The following is a 23,246-nucleotide window of genomic DNA, read 5'->3' as shown; positions in this document are numbered from 1 at the left end:
TGTCAAATAAATGAATAAAATCTTAAAAAAAAAAAGAGTCTGCCTTCGGCTCAGGTCATGATCTCAGGGTCCTGGGATCCAGTCCCACATGGGGCTCTCTGCTCGGAGGGGAGCCTGCTTCCAACCGGCCCATCTGCCTCTCTGCCTGTTTGTGATCTCTCTCTGTCAAATAAATAAACAAAATTAAAAAAAAAAAAAAAAAGAAAAGCAGGAGAACAGAGTCTCAAGAATCAAGAGAAGAGGGTTATGAAGGAGACAGTGATCAATGGTGTTAAGAATGATCATATAGGACAAAGAACTAAAAATTGTCCACTGAATTTTCCATTTAAGATGATAATAGGGGAGTGCCTGGCTGTCTCAGTCGGTGAAGTGTATAACTCTTGATCTCAGGGTTGTGGGTCTGAGTCTCACATTAGATCTAAAGATCACATAAAAATAAAATATTAAGGGGCACCTGGGTGGCTTAGTTGGTTAAGTTCCAAGTCTTGGTTTTGCCTCAGCCCGTGACCTCACACGTAGTGGGATCGAGCCCCACATCAGACTCCACACTCAGCAGAGAGTCTGCTTGAAGATTTTCTTCCTCTGCTCCTTTACCCACTCACTCCCTTATGCTCTCTAAAATAAATAAATAGATCTTTAAAAAAAGAAAAGAAGGGACAGATTTACAACTTGATTATGAACCATCATAACCTGATGATCAATTAAATATGAATGATAACAAAAAGATGATTGATGAAGATTCGAATTCAAAGAGGAAAAAAATCAAAGGGACACAAATAAGAGAACACTGAGGTCTCAACTGGCAAAATATACTAACTGGATAAAGTGAGCAGAGGAGAAGGACCCTGACAACAACGTTTCAGTGACTAGAAGGACGCCACTTGCATGCTATCTCAGACAAAGGTACACCAAAGGAGAAATGGTGTGGGGAGTCTTCACTATGCTACAAAACTTCCTCCAGGGCCAGACACCACCCGAATCATCCGATCCAGGATTTTCTTCCTTGGGTTTCACCTTCCTTAATCTCCCTACAGCAGTTTATACCTGACACCGTACTTCATCTAGAAATAGTCTGGCTTGTGGCCTTATGTACTCATTTAGGAGAATCAAAGCCAGAGACATTTGGTGTAGACAGTGGGAAAATGTGAGCTACAGAAGAAAGAGAAGTCTTCCCCATAAAGAAAAAAAGACCAATAAAAGCCATCAGCACCAGCAGCACCACTGACAGTGTGGCCGACTCAGGAGGGAAAAGAAACAAGTGACAAGTGACTGTGATACTATATTTTAAGGGATACAAAGAAGAAATGAGGGATGACACCAAGGTTTTTAGTATCTGATTTAGATGGATAATGAAATCGGGAACAGAGGAAGTGACTGAGGGACAGTAGAGATTTCAACATGCTGACTCTGAGGGACCTGTAGGATCCCCAGTGAGGTGAGGTCTGGGGTTCAGGAAAGAAATCTGAGCTGGAAAGTTAAATCAGAGCAGCACTCTCTTACCGTATGACAGAGGAAAAAACCCTGGAAACACATAATGAGAAAAGGAGGCAGCTAGATTCTTGAGTAAGGATGGCACAGAAGGGATAAGTCACCATGAAGAAGCCAAAGAAGATAAGAGAAGCCCGAAGAGCCAGAGAGTTCAGGAAGCAGAAAGGTAAATGACGGCAGAAGAGTCAGGTAGGAGGGGCATGGAGGCGGTCCTCTGGAACAGCAAGTTAAGAAGTGACAGCGTCGTCTCAGTGAAGCAGATACTGACCAGAGAGGGTGAGAGAGAGGAAAAGCAAGGAAAGGGAATGCCTGCAAGACTACCGCCCTGCGTCCGCAGGAGGCTCAGTCACAGAAGGAAGGAAGGAGGAGAGATGCTCCCCCTGCTGGGGAGCTTACGGTGAAGAGGGACTTGCACGCCGAGTGGAAGGAGCTCGGGGCAGGGAGACACCTGCAGAAGGAGCATTCTTCAGGGAGAGGCAAGGGCGGGCTTCAGAAAAGAGGCAGAGAAGTGCCACAGGAGGAGGGAGAGACAGGAGAGAAGCACGTCAAGATAGTTACGGATTCAGAAGTTATAGACAGGAAGGCAGGGAACCTTCATTTTTGTTTGTTCTGGGTTGTTCCTTTTGGGGAAGAACCACATGACAGAGGCCAAGAGGCAGTCTCAGGGGTGGCAAGGCTAATGACACATCTCTGGCCTCCAGACAGGGCACACCAACTGCCTGAAGCACGCCAAGTGTCAGGTCTAGGGACGCTCTCCTGTATTTAATCCCAGCGGGGGTGGGGAGCCCTCCACACACACGTTCCTGAGAAACGAGTTAGCTGAAATCAAGCTCCTCGTTACGTGTCACAGCGGATAGTTCTGCACAGAATCCGTCAAACGTCACAGTGGAGACAATACACAATTCTTTATCGGGACTGCATCAAATCTGATTTACGATTCCTGCCACTACCGCTTCAGCTCCGCTAAGCACTCATTCCCCAGTCCCCGTGTACAAAGTGCTGTGCAGAGGCTGCTCGACCAGATTTTTGTCGGGCACGACTCAACAGGCAACAGGACTCCCACAGCCCCCGTAACTAGGGCAGAAACTGCTCCAGGTCAACCCCACCCTAAATCACTGCATCACAAACTGAAGGACGTTTTTTACAGGAAACCTCCCTGAACACACACAAACACAAAGGCTCTTTTCTGACCCTTTTTCCTCCTTCACAATGGGGACTTTTTCCCCACTGCAGAGACCCAAGGGACTATCTGTTTTACTTCTTACCAAAACAAGACAAAACATAGAATAATCTAGTAATTACCTTGTAGCACATGTTACAGAAGAAAGAAAAATAGTGGGAGTCAAGAAGGAAAAAACAGTGGGAATCAAGAAACTGGGGCCCAATCCCTGGCTCTGCCACAAACCATAAACTGGTTATCTCAGGTAACTCACGGAACCTGTGCTTTCTGGCCATCGATGACACGCCTAGCATCCCAAATCTTCCCCTACAGTCCCAGCAAGTGATTTGACTTTTGCTTTGGGCCTCATTTTTTTTTTTTAAGATTTTATTTATTTACTTGATAGAGATCACAAGTAGGCAGAGAGGTAGGCAGAGAGGGGGCGGGGGGGAAGCAGGCTCCCTGATAAGCAGAGAGCCGTATGCTGGGCTCGATCCCAGGACCCTGAGATCGTGACCTGAGCCGAAGGCAGAGGCTTAACCCACTGAGCCACCCAGGCGCCCCGCTTTGGGCCTCATCTGACATTGCTTTGGTTTGCCTTTTATAACTTTTTGCATAATTAAACCTTGGTTTATTTTTATTTATGTCCTAAAATCAATCCCTCTGTATTTTTGCAGTTTTTTAAAAAGTTAATTATCACTGGAATATGTCATCTATAAATAGAAGCATTGCTACAATCTGAGAAATTATTTACATCTGTCACTTCTGGGCACCTGGGTGGCTCAGTTGGTTAAGCAACTGCTTTCAGCCCAGGTCATGATCCTGGAGTCCCGGGATCGAATCCTACATCAAGCTCCCTGCTCTACAGGGAGTCTGCTTCTCCCGCTGACCTCTCTCCTCTCATGCTCTCTTTCTCTCTCTCTCAAATAAATAAATAAAATCTTTTAAAAAAGATATTATAAAAAATAAATGTCACTTCTATGAAAAATAGAATATGAGCCTTCTTAAAATATCCATTTTCTAGAACGTGGGTGTGGTATTTGTTTGGATGATTAACTAACCTATTGGTTTAAATCCTACACATCCTATTATAAATGAATTTGACTATCACTCCAATTTTCCAATGATCCTTAACATCCAGTTACTTAACAATAAAGTGAAAGTCAAACAAATCTATACAGCTTTTGAATTTTAAAATAAAACTTCTCTTTACCCTTCAAATAAAATCTTAAGGCCTAGCTCTACAGAGAACTTTTTTCCCCTTATGAAGAAAAAAGAAAAAAAGGGGGGGTGGGTGTTGGAAGCATGGCCCTGAAAAGAAAAAGAATGAAGTCTATCCAACTGGCATGGTAATATTAGACATGAGGTTTTCTTACCATAGTACCCTAGTACAGCAGCAACAGACTCCTGGGCTCGAGGGAAAAGACAGAAACTGGCTCTAGACACTCTTGACCCAATCCCAGGAAGACGACGACAAAGCAATGGCTATTGATGATCTCCTCCTACAGGGAATGGACAGGCTGGTATTGATTTGATCAGGAGCTGGGTTATTCTACTCTTTCGGGGAAAAAGTAGCTTGCCAAAACTCACCAAATTATTACCCACTTTCCTTGATTCTATGCCAGAAGAAATGCAGAATTTATTTCCAGTGATTCTGGGTAAGAAGGAGAACTTGGGAGGACAAGAGCACTTAAATTTTCAGAGAAAGATGTACTGTGAACAGCTGAGTTCACAGATGGCATCTAAAAGTGAAATTTGGTTTCTGGACTGCATTGGAAAGAACAGAATAGTAACACTTGTCTTGAGAAAAGTTTCATCTTTTGAATCTGACTTTATGGACAAGTACTAAGTTGATGAAAAATACTTAACTAAAACATAAGGGATAAAACAGTGATAGACCCGAAAGAGTCCATTCAACAGTGTTCCTTCCATACCAGGGTACAGAAAGCAGCCATGCTCAAACAGGGTTCTCTGAGTCCTTTATCCACTCCTGCCTCCTCACCTTCACCTCCGGTGAGGAAGTCTTCACGTAACACAAGTTAGGCTGAGGCACCCTTGTTATTTGCCAGCCGTGGCAACAACGGGCCCTTGAAAGAGACTGTGACGCTTCCAGACTTTCACATATACTTGTCCCAGGACTGGAATGCCCTCCATTCCCATCCGTCAAATGCACTCCCTTACTCTCCTTCCTTGGTAGAATGGAGCTGGGAGCTGGGTGGGAGAGGAGAGAGAAAAGAAAGGCGACAACAGGAAAGGAGCTTCCATCCAAGATGGAAAGACAACTCAATGAGAATACGTAGAGACTGCCAAACAGAGCCTATTCATGTGTTCCCATGGGGCCACAGAGGAAAGGGATTTATAACAGAAGGACCTAACATGAGTAACTTAAGTAGAGGTGTCCCTTGAATCCAAGTTCTCATGATCCAAACTCAGGAACTAAACAGATTTGGATAGCAAGGGATATTTGCATTCAAAGAGTAGATTTGGATATTAAACAAACTTGCAAATACCGGAAAGACTTAGTGGCAGGGACTCACTGCTGAAAGAGAGACTAGGAAAGGGTATATATCTTATCTGAAAAAGAAAGCTCTAGTAAGAGTGTTGAGAAATAGTGACTGCATTCCAAAAAATTACAACTAAGGTGGAAGTAGGGCCAAGAGCATTAGAGCCAGGATGAAAGAGAGAAATATAAAAAGGAACATACCCCAAGTGATTGAGCCAGATGAAAAATGAGCAATGAGTTTACAACAGATCATAAAGCTATATAGGTAGAAAATACAGCAGCAAGAGAAGACCACCAAGTACGTAAACAGTGGTTGGAAGCTTCTACTAGAAAGGCAACAGAGGGACGCCTGGGTGGCTCAGTTGGTTAAGCGGCTACCTTCGGCTCAGGTCATGATCCCAGGGTCCTGGGATCGAGTCCCACATCGGGCTCCTTGCGCGACGGGGAGCCTGCTTCTCCCTCTGCTTCTGCCTGCCTCTCTGTCTGCCTGAGCTTGTTCGCTCTCTCCCTCTCTGACAAATAAATAAATAAAATCTTTAAAAAAAAAGAAAGGCAACAGAAACAGAAAGACTGGATTCCGAATACGGATTCAAATCCTCTTTCTCCATGTGTGTTTGCTCTGAGCATCAGCTATCTTTTCTATAAAGTGGGGATGAGAATACTTTTCTAAAAGAAATACTGTGAAGCTTTAATGAGTTTTGTTTACAAATTCTATAAAAGCACTTTCATAAAAAATTTTTATAAAAGCATTTTAAAAATTCTAAAATTCTAGGGGCACCTGGGTGGCTCAGTGGGTTAAAGCCTCTGCCTTCGACTCAGGTCATGATCCCAGGGTCCTGGGATCGAGCCCCACGTCGGGCTCTCTGCTCAGCAGGGAGCCTGCTTCCTCCTCTCTCTCTGCCTCTCTCTCTACCTGTCTCTCTGCCTCCTTGTGATCTCTGTCTGTCAAATAAAATAAGTAAAAATTTAAAAAAAAATTCTAAAATTCTACACAGCTTGTATTATTTAAGTTTCAAAAGTCAAGAAAAAAGAAAGGAATTATCCTATATAATTCTGGAAGATGTCACAGAGAAAGCAAAAATATCTAAAGCATTGTCTCTTGATTGCACATTAGAATCATCTAGGGAAATTAAAAAAACAGAAACAGAAACAAAAACCACAAACTGGGAACAGCCCACAGATGCTGATTTAATTATCTATAGTGGGACCTGATCATTTTAACCTTTCTCAAGTGTAATTAAAAAGAAAAATTCTCGGGGCGCCTGGGTGGTTCAGTGGGTTAAAGCCTTCGGCTCAGGACGTGATCCCAGGGTCCTGGGATCGAGCCCCGCATCGGGCTCTCTGCTCCGCAGGGAGCCTGCTTCCTCCTCTCTCTCTCTCTCTGCCTGCCTCTCTGCCTACTTGTGATTTCTCTGTCAAATAAATAAAACCTTTAAAAAAAAAAAAACAGAAAGAAAGAAAAATTCTCTTTCTAATGTGAAGCCAAGACAGAAAGAAAATGGTCACACTGGAAAAGCTCTGAAGTTTCACTTCCAAAAGCACTAAAAGCAAAGAGGATGCAAAACTACCTATGGACATAATTTCATACTTTTTTTAAGAGACTTTTTTGTCTTTTATCCTTCTAAATATACACTGAAACACTAACAGGCACTGCCTCAGAGTGGCAAGTTTTAGGTGAGTCATCCCTTTCTTCTTTATACGTTTCCGTATTTCCCACGTTTTCTAAAATGAATTTGTTGTAACAACGACCAGGTGGTACATAAGGAGATCTTACGAGAGCACACCACCTACTACCCTGGCCAGGGAATCCAAACCTTCTGCACAGAAGATAGGGCTGGCAAAACAAAGAAATGTACCTTATTTCTGGCCCCAAATCCTAGAGAGTCAGACGGCACAATGCCGAGAATTTCTTTTTCCTCTGCTAGACAGACCTAAGGAACTCAGATCAAAGTTTTCTCCCTATAGTAATCCTAAACCCAAACTTACACCAATCTTTGAATCTTATCACTGGAGGAAAAAAGGGACTGCAGGTAGCATCAAAGAAAAATGGGGGAAAGAGAGACAGAAAAAAAGAATTTATGTTGACAGACACCTACCAGGGGCCTTTTTAAGCCACCCTGTCTTGCCACGTAGGAGGTAAAAGCTTAGGTCTAGGAAGAGGAAAAAACCCAGGGTCAGCTTCCTGACCAAGGGAACCATACCCTTGGAAGAAACACCCCCTTGGAAGTCAGCACATGGCATTACTCACTGGCACAGCAGCCAGAGCACTTGGTTGAGTGGTACTGCTCTTTGAGGTGGAAGTGAAGTGACCTATACACCCTTGGAGGTAGAACAGGTTGAGAAAGACAAGCAGTGGGGGATGCATAAGGTCAAACCTTGAACTATCCCAAAGCCAAACATGCATATATTTCTTCTATAATCTGTGTGTGTGTGTGTGTGTGTGTGTGTGTGGGATTATACACAAAGAGACAAAGTACGCATCCTCTTGATTCTGAATATGTTGGGATTCGACGATAAACAGATCTAAAATGTTTTTGACCAAACAGACAATTTTATAAAGGGATCCAAAATATTCTGGAAACAATCTTGCTTTGAAGCATTATTGCTACTGCATTTTGATAACTGAAACATCAACTAGTAGTAACCAAGAGGTAGCATTCATAAGCAGATCCAGCAAGTTTCACTACAAATGATGTGTTCATATTGCCAAAAACCTGGAGTGCCATAAACCCAATGAATCTTAGCTGGCTGAAGATGCTTTCAAGTCATGGGCCTGCCATATCGCTTCTCCACACCCAACACCGTGTACCCACAGTCAAGACCGCTGACTCCTGAGGTGCACACAGGTATGGTCTCCAAATCAATCGGGCCTCAACCAGATCTTTCAGCCCTCACCTTGAAAATCAGATCAGATAAAAACCAGCACAAGGCCCTAGTCCTGGCTGCAGGCTTTTCCTAGCAAACTACAACTTAAAACCTTCCCAGCCTCAGCCTGGTCTGACCCAACCAATTCTAGTTGGTTCAGGCCTTGGTCATCTGCCTGTAGAAGGTGAAGGCTAAACGAAAGAGTGTGTGCATACACAGAAAACAAAGGCAAGTCTGTGAAATCAAAACAGGTAATTCCCTCAGCTATCAAAATGTTACCATCATATGGGTATATTTCCACTGTAAAGAACAGATGAAGCTGTCCTATCTCACTAGTTGTCAAAGACATGCAAATTAGAACAGCAAAATGCTACTTCCCACTTAGGGGCGTAAAGATTTCTATTTTGCAACAGTAGGGTACAAGAAACATTCTTGCACATTGCTAATGGCACAATCCTGTAAAATAAGGATAACAAGGTGACTTAAGGATCTTCAAAAAAGAGAGCCACTGAACCAGGAATTTCACTTCTATGTATCCTAAAGAAATAATCAAAAGTAACTAGTTTTCTTACAAATTTTAAGAATTGATATATGTAATGAATAACCATTTTCTGCTCCTAAAAAAAGGTGAAAGATATATATAAAAAATATTCATCACAACCAGAAACCACCCCAAATAGATCATCATATACCTTCATACAATGATCAGAAGAGTTTTTGTGGCAAAAATTTGTCATAATACAATACCAGGAAAGTAATATACCAAACAACTTCTACATTTTCGATTTTCCTCTTTCAACTTTTACATACTTCCTAAGTTTCCCACAATAACTTAGATAATATTCTTATCAAAATAGATTTTACCTCATAATGAACTTTAGCAAAAGAATCCAGACACAAAAGAATACATACTTAATGCAAATCCAACCCACAATGAGGGGTGCCTGGCTGGCTCCGTCAGCAGAGCATATGGCTCATCTCAGGGGCTGTCATTTCAAGCCCCACGTCAGGGGTAGAGTTTACTTAAAAGATGCCACTTAAAAAAACAAACCACAATGAGTTACCACTTCACACTCCCTAAGATGGCTTTAACAAAAGAGACAATAACAAGTGTTGGCAAGAATAAAGAGAAACTGGAAACTTCATGCATTGCTGATGGGAATACATAATGGTGCAGCCACTGGGCAAAACAGCTGGGCAACTGCTTAAAAGTTAAACATGGAGTCACAATGTGACCCAGCAATTCCACTCCTAGGCATGTACCCAAAAGAAATGAAAACATAAGTCCACACTAAAATGTGTTCATGAAAGTTCACAGAAGCATTATTTGTTAACAGACAAAAAAGTAGAAACAACCCAAATATTCATCAATGGGTGACTGGATAAACAAAACACGGTATATTCATGCAATGGAGTACTTTTCAACCATAAAAAGGAATGAAGTATAATGATGAACCCTGAAAAGAGATGCTAAGTGAAAGAAGCCAGATGCAAAAAACCACGTGTTGCAGGATTCCATTTATACAAAAGGCAAATCTAGAAAAACAGAAAGATACCCACCGCTGAGAGGCTGGGGGGAAATGAGGAGTGACTGCCATTAGGGAATGGGGTTTCTTTGGGAGGATAATAAAAATGTTCTAAAATTGACTGTGGCTATAGTTGCACAATTCTGTGACTATATTAAAAACCACTGACTCGTACACTTTGGGTGAATTATATGATATGGAAGTTATATCTCAGTGAAGCTTTTTTTTTTTTTTAAAGCAGGCTCCATGCCTAACATGGGGTTTGAACTCATGATGCTGAGATCAAGAGTTAAATGCTCTATTGACTGAGCCAGTCAGGCACCCCAATAAAGGTGTTTTTACTATTCTACCCACAATAAAACTCATGAACAGGCAAAGTCTGTTAGAGGTGTTAGAAGTCAAAAGAATGGTTCCCTTGGGGAAGAAGGGGAGGGCAGAACTCGGGAGAGGGTGGCCATCAAAGGAGCTTCTGGAGTGCCAGTGACGTTCTACTTTGTGATCTGGTTGACACATTATCACTTTAGGATAATTCGCCAAGCTATACACTAACGATGTATGCATTTTTCTGTATGTATGCTGTATTTCACTAAAAAGTTAAAAAAAATTAGTGGGGCCTGGGTAGCTCAGTCAGTTGAGCATCTGACTTCAGCTCAGATCACCATCTCAGGGTCCTGGCATCAAGCCCCACATTGGGCACCCTGCTCAGTGGAGAGTCTGCTTGTCCCTCTGCCCCCACTCATTCTCTCTCCATCTCTTAAATTAATGAAAATATTTTATTTATTTTTTAAAAGATGTTATTTATTTGAGAGAGAGAAAGAAGCATGAGCAGGGGGTAGGGGCACAAAGGGAAAAGAGGCTCCCCACTGAGCAGGGAGCCCAATACAGGACTCGATCCCAGGACCCTGAGATCATGATGAGCCAAAGGCAGATGCTTAACAGACTGAGCCACCCAACAGCCCCATAAATAAAGTCATTTTTTAAAAGTTTTAAAAATTAGTTGACTTCAAAAAGGAAAAACACTGATGTTTCTTAATTTAGCCAGACTCTAAGGCCATAACTCAGTTTATTTAGTCTTATTTAGAGCTGACTGTATTTATCTGGTTATTTAACTAGAAGCAGATTGAAAATGGCAAAAGACAGGAATGAAGAATCAGGAGATAGAGGCTCTCCGGAAAAAAAGCAAAACTGGATAAAGCAAGAGAAAAATAAGGAAGGACCGTGAAGAACAAATAATTAACTAGGAAATAACTTACATGAAAGACTTATTCCCTCAAAAGGGCAGATGGATGGTTAATATCGTGTTACTCAAAAATATAAACTGACACGGGCGCCTGGGTGGCTCAGTGGGTTAAGCCGCTGCCTTCGGCTCAGGTCATGATCTCAGGGTCCTGGGATCGAGTCCCGCATCGGGCTCTCTGCTCAGCAGGGAGCCTGCTTCCCTCTCTCTCTGCCTGCCTCTCTGCCTACTTGTGATCTCTCTCTGTCAAATAAATAAATAAAATCTTTAAAATATATATATATATATATATATATATATATATATATACTGACAACACAAGAGCACAGAATGAATCATCCTGAAAAGTACTCTCCAAGGGACAGAGACCTCAGCTGAACCACCTAGCTCTGTAACACTGGAAATTTAAATACCACCCCTTCAAAAAGAGTCTACAATTCAAGGGGTCAAAACCTGGAGCACACATGCATCAAAGGTGAGCTACAGAACAATTAGAGTTGCAAGGCCAGATTCGGAGAAAATTCTGCAGCAGGACACGTTTCTCTTCAGCACTTGACTACCGTGGCCTTCTGTAGGACTCTCCATGTCTTCTTCCTACCAAGGTCCCTTTCCTGTGTCCCAGGCTTACTCCTACAGGCTGGGCTGGTGGATGTGTGAGACAGCTGGTTGGTTTTCCAGCTAAAATGTCCCCATCACTAAGGGAACCAACGGCTGTCAAACACTGATCTGTGAAGCTGGTCTCAAGTGGCAATGAAAAGGAAAACAAAGAAACTGAGGCTCAGCGACCAGCTCACTAAATTCAAAACTCATGGGTTCAGATTTTCAAAAGGGAAGAAGCAGACCTGCACCCCAGGTAACCTCCGCTTCCCCCTGGCATGATCCTCTGATGCTGACAGCCTGAGACAGAAGCGGGTATCACCAGGAAGCGAGTGTGGGCAGTTACAACAGCCTACTCAGCTGCCTGGCATCACCACAGAGCCTCGAAGAGTAATGACCAACAGGTCTCCAACCTAACCTACCCTTCCTCCTGCTGGATAGTTGATAACAAGCTACCAGTGCTCCTCTCTCCATCTACCTGCAGGGAAGTGAGGCTACTTTCCTTCCTTCCTGTCACTAGTACCTATTTCCCATGAGCTACTGCTTTTAAAGGCGTTTGACTTCTCTTTAGCATTTCTAGTTTATACTAACTCTCATGGAATAAAGCTCTAAAATGAGGGAGATTTACCAAGCTGTCACTAAACTATTAAAAAGGAACTCTTATTTTAGGGTAAGATTAAAGAATATTCTAAGTTAATGTATCTTTATAATTACTGGGAGCACCTCTAGTCAGGAAAAGTTCTTTATTCTTCTCCAGCTATAGAGAGCTCTGGACCTCAAATAAAAGGTTGAATCTCCTTCCTTAGAGTTTAAATACAAGCCTTGCTCTGCCTCCCTTATGGCTCAAAGTAAAGCAGATAGAGAAGTTAGGTCCCTGCCCATTCATTCACTCATAAACATGCATACAAAGAACAAGACCAGTTATTATGGGAAATTTAGAGATTCACAGAATTTAAAAAGTCTGTAGAAATGTCTTGGTTTCTTCATCTGTAAGACAGAAATAATAATTCATGTATTTACTTTACACTGTTATAAGAAATAAATAAAATAATCCACTATGTAGGGCATGTGGCAAGCACTCATATGTCAGCTATAGGAAAAAGCAAAATGGAGAAAATGCCATACAATGCACTACCATTTATCTAAATAAGAGAAAATATGAATGAATACATACACAATACACACACACACAGAGATACACACACACACACACACACACACACACAAAGCAAGAGAAAACTAATTTGCTTGTATTAAAACAACGAAAGAATAAATCATACAATCTAGGGAGAAAATGGGTGTCAGGATCAAAGACAAACTAGACTTCCTTGAATAGATCTTACCTTGTACATTTGACTTCCACCATGTATTTTATTTTTTACATAATTATGAAACAAAATTAAGTTTTGAAAAGCAATCGCTCCGGGCACCTCAATGGCTCAGTCATTCAGCTCAGGTCATGATCTCAGGGTCCTGGGATCAAGCCCTACATCGGGCTCCCTACTCAAAGGGAAGCCTGCTTCCTCCTCTCCCACTCCCCCTGCTTGTGTTCCCTCCCTCTCTTGCTGTCTCTCTGTCAAGTAAATAAAATCTTTTTGAAAAATTATTCTGGAAACCAAAAATTAAGGGGAAAAAACCCTCAAGCATTTATGTTACCTTTCTTCTCCAAATTTACTTTGAGGTAACCAAATTAACTCATGAGGGCAAAAGCCTCTACAGAAGTGCTCTAATAAGATGTTAAAGTTGTAACACCATTTCCGATCCTTAATGAACTAATGGATCACAGAATAATCATCAGTGTCTCCTGGGCGCCTGGGTGGCTCAGTGGGTTAAGCCGCTGCCTTCGGCTCAGGTCATGATCTCAGGGTCCTGGGATCAAGTCTCGCATTGGGCTCTCTGCTCAGCAGGGAGCCTGCTTCCTCCTCTCTCTCTCTCTCTCTGCCTGCCTCTCTGCCTACTTGTGATCTCTCTCTGTCAAATAAATAAATAAATAATCTTAAAAAAAAAAAAAAAATCTTAGAGGACCTAAATCAGTGTCTCCTAACATAGTAAGACACGCAACCAGACATTAATAGGCTTCCTGATTAAAGTTTACAACACTACCAAAAATAGAATGGGGAATAAAAACAAAAACAAAAACACCTCAACCCTGAATCTCATTAAGCCTCCAAATCTATCATTTTACAGAAAATATGGGAACAGAACTTTTTTTTTTTTTAACTTTATGTATTTATTTGACAGGGATCAAGAGAAAGCCCAAGTAGGCAGAGCGGCAGGCAGAGGGAGAGGGAGAAGCCGGCTTCCTGCTGAGATCATGACCTGAGCCAAAGGCAGCAGCTTAACGGACTGAGCCACCCAGGCACCCTGGGAACATAACATTTAATTGAAACTACAGGAATACAACAGGCAAAATCAGACTCTGGAAAGCACTATAGCAATGCTCTTCAAAATGTAATCCACGGACCGGTGCCCATCTGTAAAGTTTTTGTCTCCAGTCCATGACCAGGTAAATACAGAAATTGAGAACAGGCATTTAGAAACATTTAGAGCAAATTAACAGTAGTTTTATGTCTACGGAGTCTAAATTTTAACGGGGCTGGTTTTATGTATGCTTTTTACTTCATTTTTCTGGAAAAGCTTATTAAATGCCAAACTAAGAAATTTACACTGTGCATTGTATATAAAAGAAAAAGTAAAAGCAATTTTTAAGAAAAGAAATAATGTAATCACTGGTAAACTTTAAGATTAACATGGCAGCAATAAAAACTGCTCATTGGAAGAGACAGAGTTTGGAAATGGGGAAGGGTACTTGAAGCCCACAGACTTAAAATGACTGCCTTCATTTTCACCACCTGCTATTTACTGAATAGTTACTAAGTATAAGTTCCTATATTAAACCTTTATTTATATCTTTTTGCTTAATCCTCCTAAAAATCATGTAAGGCTCTCCTACTTACTAGAACTGAACTCCATATCCTAATTTCAAAAATGGAATAACAATGCCTCTTTCAGAGGCACTGTAGTGAAAATTTAATGAAAAAAATTAAATGAATGTACAGTTGACCCTTGAACAATGTGAAAGTTAGGGGCACTGACGTCCATGCAGTCGAAAATCTGTGTGTAACTTTGGACTCCCCAAAAACTTAACTAATAGTGGCAGCCACAAGTGATCACTTATTGCAAAATACAATTTATTGGACAGACGAACTGCTCACCCAGACATGACTTGCGTCACTTGGGATTATAAGTGGATGTGACATCACTCGAGCTTGCCGCACGAGCAACAGAATGTGGCCGTGAAAATCCCACAGTAGTAGCACAGTATGAACTACAGTAAATTTTATATAGTTGTGATTTAATACCGCATCTCCATACCTGTTTACATTTGACTATAAATCATGTCACATACAGTCTGTGTGAGCTTGTGTTTTGATAAATTTTAATTTTTTATAATAGGTTGTACATATTTTATGGTAGTAAATATCTACACAGACTAGTATCTACATATATTTCATGCATTCACGACATACCTAACTTCCACTTAAGTTTTTTTATATTTCTAGGCACACAGTTCATTCGCAAGTCTCTCTTAACTGCCACAAACCTCCAAAAAAATTTCATATATATATTTTTAAATTTCACCTGTAAGTGGACATGCACAGTTCAAACCAGTGTGGTTCAAGAATCAAAGGGAATTTGTAAATGAACTGGTTCCGCACAAATAAATGGTATTTTATTATGATTATTGTTTCTTAAATCTCCTGAGAATCAGGCAGCTCTGCCTTGCTTTTAAAGATCAGAATAGGGGCGCCTGGGTGGCTCAGTGGGTTAAAGCCTCTGCCTTTGGCTCAGGTCATGATCTCAGGGTCCTGGGATCGAGCCCCGCATCGGGCTCTCTGCTCAGTGGGGAGCCTGCTTCCCCCTACCTCTCTCTCTCTCTCTGCCTGCCTCTCTGCCTATTGTGATCTCTGTCTGTCAAATAAATTAATAAAATCTTTTTTAAAAAATTTAAAAAAAAAAAAAAAGATCAGAATACCGGGATGCCTGGGTGGCTCAGCTGGTTAAGCAGCTACCTCTGATTCAGGTCACAATCCCAGAGTCCTGGGATCACGCCCCGCATCAGGGTCCTTGCTCAGCGAGAACTTGCTTCTCCCTCTGCCTGCCACTCCTCCTGCTTGTTCTCTCTGACAAATAAAATCTTTTTCAAAAAATAAGGAAATAAAGATTAGAATACCGAGGGCACCTGGCTGGCTCAGTTAGAAAAGCATGGGACTCTTGATCTCACGGTTATTGAGTTTGAGCCCCATGTTGGGTATAAAGTTACTAACAAACAAACAAAGAGACTTAGGAAGGAAGGAAAGAAGGAAGAAAGAGAGGAAAGGAGGAGGGAAGGAAGGTAAGAATACAAAGAATTAAAAGAATTTACTGAGCTGGTGATGCGATTACAAAAGTTCCTTACAGTAGAAGCAACAAGGCATTTCCTGACCAGTCCCATGAAATCTTCTAACGCGTGAACTGCTTGTTTGTGGACACACTGTTTGCTACCATCCAAGCTCAACAACCGGAGGGAAGAAGCAACAGATGTTCAGTGACTGGCCAATTCCTCTAGGAACTGCCGCAGTCCATGGCATCAAACAATGATTTCCAAATGGAGAAAGATCACAGTCAGATGAAAGACAAGATATCTCGATGTGCTCAACTGCAAAAATGTTGTTTGTTAAACATAAAAGGTCATTTGAGGAACAGCCAACAAACGATTAATTAGCAGAGCAAACAAGAATATTTTTGAGGGAAAAAGCTGCAGAGGACAGAACTTTAAATCACTCAGCTTTCAATGATTTCTTTTCCACTATTATATATAAAAGGCTTTTTTTGTGGAAACCATGAGGTCATTGTTTTGCAGAGTCTTTACTATAGGAAACAGCTGTGGAGAACTACACAAACAGTGAACACTGCCCTATTTAGTAGCCCCTCACTGTGACAAGTGTATAGAAGGGGAGAGGAAAAATCCATCAAACCACACTCTAATAACAAAACAAAAGAGGGAGAGTCAAACTAAAAACTTCAGGCCACACAAAGGGAGACAAAAAAAGAACTAATTCAGGATAAGCATCGGTAAGTCAGGCCAAGCACCTGTATTATTACATCTGTATCTGGACTTAAGAGAGAATTATGAGAGCAGCTGCTTTCTACATGGGTCACCAAAAATCCAAAAGATTCGATGATTCACTTTGCACAGTACCTGATATACGACAACATTCAACAAATACAACTTTAAAAAAAGGGGGGTAGGAAGAGGGGTACTATCAACATCTAGAGGGTAGAGGGCAAGGATGACCTTAAACGTGCTGGTATGTCAGGACAATCCCCAACAAAACAAACAAAACTGACCCTATGAAAGGAAACAATTTTAAGTTTAAAAAATGATAAACAGGGCGCCTGGGTGGCTCAGTTGGTTGAGTGACTGCTTTCGGCTCAGGTCATGATCCTGGACTTCCGGGATCGAGTCCCGCATCAGGCTCCCAGCTCCTTGGGGAGTCTGCTTCTCCCTCTGACCTTCTCCTCTCTCATGCTCTCTCTCACTCATTCTCTCTCAAATAAATAAATTAAATCTTTTAAAAAAAAAAATGATGAACAAAGGCAGTCTTGTAGGAGGAAGCACATGTCCGGGGCAGGCACTAGCATGCACCACGGATGGGCCGGAGAATCTTGTCCTCTACAGCTCTTGGCTGGGCACTCTGGCAATGTGTAGCCACATTTTAAACGCACCTTCCCTTTGACTCAGAAGTGCCACTTCTAAGACTCAGTCTTTAGAAAAGGAGACTTGATACATGTTGAAGGACTGGCTATCATCATTAAAAACTTTATACAGGGACGCCTGGGTGGCTCAGTTGGTTAAGCAGCTGCCTTCGGCTCAGGTCATGATCCCAGCGTCCTGGGATCGAGTCCCACATCGGGCTCCTTGCTCCGCAGGGAGCCTGCTTAAAAAAAAAAAAAAAAACTTTATACAACCTAAGCACCCTTCGCTGGACTTCTATACAACTGTTAAAAAGAACGAGATGGGCTTAGATGTATAAGCAAAAAACCAAAGCAAGTCATGCTACCCATGGAGAACGGGGATAGGGGAAAACAAGTTACAGACCTACAGGCGGAGCATGTGCCCTTTGATGTAAAAGATGTATACACATGTTCATATGTGCATTTAAGTGGTCTGAAAGGATTATTTTTAAGACAGACTTCCAAAAGTACCGACGTCTGAGAAGCGATGGCTTATACATAAAGCTAGCTAGAGCCGACCTTCTTTTCAGAAATTCAGCACCACAATCTTAGAGGAAAAAAAAAAACACGACACATTTCAACACCCCCCCCACTTCTTTAAGTTTTATGTTGAGAACTATCATTTCAGAGGTTGCAAAATTAAGGCAACCATGCCTCAGCAATGTGGGGGTGACAAAGAGTGAAGTCAGAACTCAGGTTCTGGGCGCCTGGGTGGCTCAGCCGGTTAGATATCTGCCTTCGACTGGGGTCATGGTCCCAGGGCCCCGGGATCCATCACGTACCACGTCCGGCTCTCTGCCTCTCCCTCTGCTCCCACCCCGCTCGTGCTCATGCGTGCTCGCTCGCTCTCAAAAATAAGAAACACCAGTAATGAAAAAAAGAACTTGGTTCTGCTCCCTCAGTCTCTAGCCAGCAGGTGAACCTTAGTTTCTTCATCCAGGTAAAGGTGAGGCCACTCACATCTCCCCCACATCTCCTTCTAAGTCAAAAATTTGGTGACTCTGTTGCCTCCTTTCTCGTTCAAAGATGTAGAGCTTCACTGAAACAAAAGTAACACCATTTGATGGACAAGGGAACTGACCAACCAGGAAGAGACATAATTTCTATTCTATACCTGGGCACAAAGCTAAATGTGACCTACACGATTTTTTTTCTTACTTTTCAAATGAATTCAGGGGGTCCCCTGAAGTCTGAGTACTCCCTGGGAACCACTGGGACGTACCAATATCCTAACCATCTCACCAACCAAGAAAACCTAGACCACAGGTCTGCAGCATAAAGTCAGAGCCCTCAACATGAGTTTATGAAAAATTTAGGCGTGAAAACAGAGCCAGTATTACCCTGACTGTTAGCTCGTCTGCCACTACTCTCATTTATACCTTCCTTCCCCTTGGAACGTGAGAACTCTCACTAATAAAGAAGCACCAAAAAAAAAAAAAAAAAAAAAAAAAAAAAAAGAAGCACCACTGAGCACCATAGTTCAAGGGGGAAAATATGGAAGAGAAATTTCTATTCATCAATTATTTTTTGTTTTGCTGCAAATTTGGAAGGACTCCCCACAGTTCTTTTATCTGTAGATCACTATGTTCTAGTTGTTCTTTGGGAGCACAGTTTGAAAACTGCTGCTCTAAAACATATCTTTGTTACTTGAGATGACGATTCATCTTTTTACTGAATGGCAAAGGCACTGAGCACTAGAATTCAGCATCTACACGAACCTGGAAGCATGCATGCTAGTATCCTACAAGTGAAGACAATAAGCTCATTTCCTCTAAAAAACGGCCTATTGCGTATTTGGATTTCAGAATCATTTGTTTTCTCTCATTGTTTTTACTAGGACAATGATCCAAGGACCTGCCAGTGAAGTCTAAATTTTATCTTAGTGTTGCTACAAACACAAAACACAAAGAGGAGAGAAAGTAACAAGGTAACCTTCTAAAGTCTGGGTTAGTAAGAAAAACACCCTAAGGAAGCTCAAAACATTCCTCCAACAGAGTGTTTCTCAATCTTAGCCTTACTGATATTTTGGGCTAGATAACCCCTCACTGAGCCGAGCAGAGCCCATAGCACCCCCAACCCAGTTGTGTCAACCAAGTATGTTCTCCAGACAGGCCAAATGTACCCAGGAATAAAGGGGTTGGGGAACCAGGCAAAACAGCCCTGGTTGAAAACCCTGCTCAAAGAGGAGGAAAATACCTGCTTAAAAAGAGAAGTGACAGCTAGATATTTCTTAAAGAAATTTCTTAAAGCAAAGTTGGGCCACTCAATCCGTTTCATTCTGGGAAATTCAAGTCCTACCTTAACAACCATCTTGCTCATCCAAAACCAAAAATCCATTTACCTGGCAAGCTCCTAAATCTCACAAAAATCAATGTGGTTAGAAATCAAGGAAGAATTCCAATAGAAAAACTTACAAAGAAAATCATTAGTAACTTTAAGACAGTAAAAGCATACTCAAAGACATACTAAGTGCTTTTCCAAACCTCAAGGCAAACTTTCAAGAGAGCAAATTGGTTTTATCCTCTCTGCCAACTCCAATGAACTGGTAGCGCTCACTGAAGCCCAGAGCTGAGCAGGATTCTAAGGCTGAACGTGAGCTCAGGAAAAGAGTATCCGCATCAAACACCAACATCTGCCACAAACAGGCAAGGGGCCGGGTAACAGGTATGCCTCGCATCCACCTTATAGGTGTTGAACTCAGCTTACTTTATGCTCAAAATAACGCCCATCAAATTTGGCTGTAATAAAATATTTTGGGGAGAAAAAAGTAATCCTCCACAGTGTCACCAGACTTACCTAATTCAGGGGCAAAAAGGATAAAAAGGGCCCGCGTCGGGCTTTCTGCTCAGTGGAGAGCCTGTTTCCCCCTCTTTCTCTATCTGCCTCTCTGCCTACTTGTGATTTGTCTGTCAAATAAATAAATAAAAATCTTTAAAAAAAAAAAAAAAGGATAAAAAGGAAGAAGTCTGATCTGTCACTCTCCTGCTTAAGAATCAGCCCTGGATTCTCAGCTTCTACAGGATAATGTCCAAACCAACACAGCCTACAAAGCCATTCACACTCCACTTACAACACTCTTCTTCCAAACTTCCTGCACCCCCACTGTTCTGCATGGTATAACCAGCCACCGAATGTCTCACTATTCCCCCGAAATCCTTTCATGCCACCTCCACCCCTGCTCTGCCTGGCTAATTTCTATTCACCCTGCAGATCACTGCACTGTGACCCTTTACTTGTCCCCTGGACCAACAGTTTCCCTAGACGGGCAGCATCAGCACCACCCGGGAGCTGACAGAAATGCAGAATCTCAGACCCAACCCCAGCTCCGCCAACCTCAAACAGCGTGGTAACAAGATGCCCACGTGAATATGGGCACATGAAACTGTAAGAAGTGATGTACTGGGGAACATACCAGGTCTCACTGGACTCGGATCTTCACAGGCAGGTACAGTGTCCCCCCAAAATCGAAGTGCCTCACACTTAGGCAGGCCGCCTCTGAGGCAAATCCCTCCTTTAGGAAGGGAAACACCTTCCAGCCTCCATGGCAGCCAGAGGTGGCCAACAGACATGGTGGTAAGTCACCAAGATGTCAGCAAAAGCCTGCTGAGGGGGCACTTCTGGAAGATCTTTTATTTTCCCAGTGACTTCCTGCCTTGACAAACATTAAAGCTAAAAAGCCAAAGATGTAATAGGGACAAAATAGCAAAGGACAACAGAGCAGAAACACAGAAATGGTCTGAGTCCCTGTTGGGCCCTTTAAGCCATTGTACCACATTAGAACATGAACCTCCAGACATACTGTGTAAGCCAACTCAACATCTTTATTGCTTAAGACATCATCATTAGGGCTTCCTCATTCTCGTGTGGAATGCATTCCTAACTGATGGAGTAAACCGTCAATTAATGGGAAGTGAGTGAATTAATACAATGTGAAAGCTACTACAGGTTCAGAAGATTATATGTTTTAAAAATAGGAACTCGAAGAATCTGTTGAACTTTGCCAAAACATGCTTATAAATCAGCCTCTGCACTTCTAGAATTATTGACCCATTTCTGTTCACAGCTTTTCAATGGATTAAAAAAAACTCTTAAAATGCGATGGAAATGTTCACATACAAAAATGCTATAGAAATTGATTTTTACATTTTGGAAAGAGTAGAAAAACAAACTTAAAACACTGGTCTCTGACCTTGAAAAGTTTGCAACAGCTGTGGCTACTGATGAGCAGACAACTATAAGCAGGGAAAAAAAAAAAAAGAGAGAGAAGGAAAAAGACTTACAGTAGCTGGTTGGTTGCCATTCTCTCCTACTTTCTTATTTTGAGATCTCTGACATGGAACTCATTTTTTTTTCCCTATCCAGTCCAGGACTTTCACTCAAATTTCCAAGACCAAACAGCAATCACTTTTTCTTTTTGAGAAAAAGAGAACATTAATAAATATAAGTAAAATGTCTTAAAAGGGGACAGGTAGGGGTGCCTGGGTGGCTCAGTGGGTTAAGCCTCTGTCTTCGGCTCAGGTCATGATCTCAGAGTCCTGGGATGGACCCCTGCATCGGGTTCTCTGCTCACTGGGAAGCCTGCCTCCCCCTCTCTCTGCCTGCCTCTCTGCCTGCTTGGGATCGCTATCAAATAAATAAATGAACTCTTAAAAAAAGGGGGGGGGTTACTATTCCTCAACAAGGTGGGTCCTCAACCAAGTGCTGAATTCTCAGATTATCATTTTGTATTTTACTAAAATCATTTAAATAAACTTTAAAAGATACTTCACAGGATCTATGGAAAACCAGTACCATTTGCCACAAATAGAAGACAAGTGTAAAAACAAACACGATGAAAACACAACCTTATTAAATCCTAGCTACTGGTACCTGCCAAGGCCTCTAAACTTAGTTTGTTCGGTTAAAAAAAAAAAAGAAAACAGAAAGGGGAGTGAGCATGAGGTCTTTTTTTTTTTTTTTTTAAGCTTTTTTTATTTATTTATTTGACAGAAAGAAATCACAAGTAGACGGAGAGGCAGGCAGAAAGAGAGAGGGAAGCAGGCTCCCTGCCGAGCAGAGAGCCCGATGTGGGACTCGATCCCAGGACCCTGAGATCATGACCCGAGCCGAAAGCAGCGGCTTAACCCACTGAGCCACCCAGGCGCTTCTGAGCATGAGGTCTTAAAGTCAGGCTACCACCAAGCTAAGAGCTTTTTGTGGGCATAATCAGGACGAGCAGAATGGAAAAGGAATTAACTTGCTCACCACATGATTTCGCTCTATTTAACACCATATTCATGTCCCATCTCAAAGTATCCCTCATACGATTTCAAATCATCTTCTCCTCTCTTTTTCCCAGAATAAGAGCCCATTTCCCTAGCGCAGCCTAAATGGCCCTACACAAACTGGCTCAGCCCACCAATTAGCTCTCATCTAAGCTCTAAGGGCACCAGCAGACAGCAAACACCGACCCAAGGGCGGTTACCTAGCCCACTGCCTGTTTCTGTATGGCCTGTGAGCTAAGAACGGTTTATAGAGCTAAATTTTTGTTTTTCTTTTTAAAGTTTTTATTTATTTGCTAGAGATAGAGACAGGGAGAGAGGGAAAACAAGCAGGGGAAGCGTGACAGGGAGAAGCAGGCTTCCTGCCAAGCAGGGAGCCCAACGTGGGGCTCGATCCCAGGACCCTGGGATCACGACCTAAGCACAAGGCAGATGTTAATGATTGAGCCACCCAGGTGCTCCAAATATTTGTAATCAATCTGATGACAGGCAACACTAATTTTGAACTCCAATTAAGCTAAATGTTATTCCTTCCAAAAAAAGAATCGCATTTGTCTCATTAGACCTGTATTACGAAGTACTGTTAGTCATATTTTTATTTTAGTCAATGAGAAATTAGTGGAAATTTGTTTTCTCTTGTTATATAAGCACCTACACAACAGCCTTGATTTTGCATCTTGACCATTTGCTATCTGCCACTTACAGAAAGTTTGCAGATCCCAGGGCTACACCGTTAAAGCGCACCAGGCTCTCGTGCGTTCCCGCCTTCCTTACACCTGGGGCGCAATTCCCCCTGATTCCTCAAGGCTGGTTCTCCCTGGTTACTCAAGCC

General features: G+C 42.1%; 1 protein-coding gene across 2 annotated transcripts in view; it reads right to left on the bottom strand.

The window, feature by feature from the left end:
• USP31 (ubiquitin specific peptidase 31) overlaps positions 1-23,246 on the bottom strand; it is a 91,977-nt gene that overhangs the window by 40,950 nt on the left and 27,781 nt on the right. The window lies entirely within an intron of this gene.

Source organism: Neovison vison, chromosome 14 (assembly GCF_020171115.1).
Source record: "Neovison vison isolate M4711 chromosome 14, ASM_NN_V1, whole genome shotgun sequence".
Classification (NCBI taxonomy): Eukaryota; Metazoa; Chordata; class Mammalia; order Carnivora; family Mustelidae; genus Neogale; species Neogale vison.
The sequence above is the reverse complement of the archived record's forward strand: the minus strand, read 5'-3'. Positions and strand labels throughout refer to the sequence as shown.